Source organism: Cebus imitator, unplaced genomic scaffold (genome assembly GCF_001604975.1).
Source record: "Cebus imitator isolate Cc_AM_T3 unplaced genomic scaffold, Cebus_imitator-1.0 Scaffold15, whole genome shotgun sequence".
Lineage (NCBI taxonomy): Eukaryota > Metazoa > Chordata > Mammalia > Primates > Cebidae > Cebus > Cebus imitator.
This window is the reverse complement of record NW_016107330.1, coordinates 1,451,794-1,454,828: the sequence shown is the minus strand read 5'-3', so window position 1 is coordinate 1,454,828 and position 3,035 is coordinate 1,451,794. Positions and strand designations below refer to the sequence as shown.

The 3,035-nt window shown below is 40.7% G+C and overlaps 1 protein-coding gene across 1 annotated transcript in view; it reads right to left on the bottom strand.

Moving 5' to 3' along the window:
- KIF1B (kinesin family member 1B) overlaps positions 1 to 3,035 on the bottom strand; it is a 183,363-nt gene that overhangs the window by 128,286 nt on the left and 52,042 nt on the right. The gene's annotated exons all lie outside the window — the stretch shown is intronic.

The window sequence follows — 3,035 nt, the reverse complement described above, 5'->3', positions numbered from 1 at the left end:
AAAAAAAAGGCCGGGCGTGGTGGCTCATGCCTGTAATCCCAGCACTTTGGGAGGCTGAGGCAGGCAGATCACAAGGTCAGGAGTTGGAGACCAGCCTGGCCAACACGGTGAAACCCCATCTCTACTAAAACTACAAAAAATTAGCCAGGCATGGTGGTGGGCGCCTGTAACTCCAGCTACCTGGGAGGCTGTGGCAGGAGAATCAATTGAACCTGGGAAGTGGAGGTTGCAGTGAGCTGAGACCGAGCCACTACACTCCAGCCTGGGCAACAGAACAACACTCTGTCTCAAAAAAAAAAAAAAGGCAACCCTAAAAGATAATTAATCTGAGAGTAAAATAACAGAACAACAAATATTCTTCTGACAGCAAGTCATCCTAGAAAGTGAGATGACTCTTCAATCATTGCTATGTACTTAAATTTGTACATATAATCCTGAATCCCTGGAATATATTACATCTTTTGGAACACTCGTCCCTTTTAACACGAATGTGAGACAAAGAGAACCCAAAGAATCTGGGTAAAAGTTCATGTGCTCCATTCCTTATTCTCTGATATGTGAATCCATCCAAAGGCATCATCATTTCTTTTTTTTTTTTTTTTTTTTTTTTTTTTCTTTTTTTTTTTTTTTTTTTATTATACTTAAAGTTCTGGGGTACATGTGGCCATCATCATTTCTTTTACTTATGCACCAACCACTCCAGATGTCACCTGGCAGATTCAACTCACTGAGCACCCTTCTCTTACAGGCACTATTCTAGGCAATTGGTACACATCGCTAAATGAAACAGACAAAGGACCCTGCCCCAGTGAGCTTATGCTTCTAGCAAGGGACACTGATAATCAACAACAAACATAAAAAATAGGTAACTGAGAAAGCATGTTAGAACATGCTGAAAATAGAAAAAAGAAATTAGAACAGGGCAAGAGAGTTCAGAATGTGGCATAAAGGGCAAGGGCAAGGTGCAGTATTAAATAAAGTGGTCAAGGTAAGTCTCACTGAGAGAGTGGGATTTAAGGAGACTTGAACGTGAAAAACTTAGTCAAAATGACATCCAAGTGAAGAACATCAGAGGCAGGAGGAAAAGTCAATGTAGAGGCCTTGAAGCAGGAATGTTTCTGGTATGTTCTTGAAACAGCAAAAAAGCTAGTATGGGTGGAGCAAAGTAACAGAGAAGGAAGTAGAAGAGGCAGGTAGAGAGGTCCCACAAATGTGGCAAAAAACCAGTGTCAACTAGGAATCTATGCTCCACTCCAAGTAAGCCTGGGAACTCTGAATAATATGAAAGAAAAGGACATCTTTTCTTACCTGTAAGCTCAAAAATTCACCTGATTCAAAAAAGAATAACTATGAAACAAGCTATTCAGAAAATTTATTTTAACACAAAACATGCTTAGAGCAGCACATTCTCTTTTTGGTGTAAGACAGTTCACAAGGCAGAATTCCTTAGAATTTATACATTTATGCAACATCTTAAAGGTAAAGAAAAAAAACCAAAGCAATTAAGTAAATTAACTAGGAATTAAATGCTGTAAGCCTACAGAGAATCACAATGTATACCTAAAAAAAAAAAAATCTTGAGATTGCTTAAAAGGCAGCTATTTTTTTCAGAACAGACTGAAGGTAACAGAACACTTTAATATTTCAGTTACTATGAAAGTAAATACCAAAAAAGAGTGTGGGGAGTGGTTAGAGAGGGAGGGAGAGAGAGAGAAACATCAGCTTCTTTTTTTTTATTGAGACACTCTTGCTCTGTCACCCAGGCCGGGGTGCAGGGGCATGATCTCGGCTCACTGCAACCTCTGCCTCCTGGGTTCAAGCAATTGCTCATGCCTCAGCCTCCCGAATAGCTGGGATTACAGGTGTGCACCCCCACATCCAGCTAATTTTTTGTACTTTTAGTAGAGACGGGGTTTTGCCATGTTGGCCAGTCTGGTCTCAAACTCCTGGCCTCAAATGATCCACTTGCCTTCCAAAGTACTGGGATTATAGCGTGAGCCACCACGCCCGGCCTCAAAACAGCTTCTTAAAGCACATACAAAACAGAGGGAATGCTTATCAAATAAACAAATATGCATAAAGTAATTCTATAGACTTCATGAAAGAGCCAGGGTAAACACAGGATAGATAATTACTTTCCAAGTTTTTATAAGCAATTAAAAAAGTGGGAAGGGGAGGAGATTTGATTATATATATTTAAAACCTATGCCTGTCAAAGACCATTATTAACAATATTAGACCGGGTGTGGTAGCTCATGCCTGTAATCCCAGCACTTTGGAAGGCCAAGGTGGGCAGATCATGAGGTCAAGAGATCGAGACCATCCTAGCCAACATGGTGAAACTCTGTCTCTACTAAAAAATACAAAAATTAGCGGGGCCTGGTGGTGTGCATCTATAGTCCCAGCTACTCCAGAGGCTGAGGCAGGAGAATTGCTTGAACCCAGGAGGCGGAGACTGCAGTGAGTCAAGATTACGCCACTACACTCCAGCCTGGCACCTGGCAACAGAGCAAGACTCTGTCTGAAAAAAAAAAAAGAATGCCACTACCGAGGAGCTGGAAACCTGCGTATCATCACTTTTTTAAGGAAAAGAATTAAAAAAAAAAACCAGTATTAAAGGGGGAGAGTTCCCACAAATAAATCAGAAAAACACGGTGAACCCAAAATGTAAAGGCAACACATAATTTACAAGATGGTCAACCACACTAATAATCAAAGAAATTCAAATTTAAATAAGAGAATACTTATATTATCAAATTACCAAAGATTAAAAATTGAAAATACTAAATGTTGGCAAGGGCACAATGGTGCTTGCACCCTCCTGGTGTGACTGAAAACTGTTACACAGTCTTACTTTCTAAAAAGGCAATTGGCAATTCAAATGTATTATTTAAACACCAAGAAACATACAAAAGATAATAACTGGGCCGGGCGCGGTGGCTCAAGCCTGTAATCCCAGCACTTTGGGAGGCCGAGGCGGGTGGATCACGAGGTCAAGAGATCGAGACCATCCTGGTCAACACGGTGAAACCCCG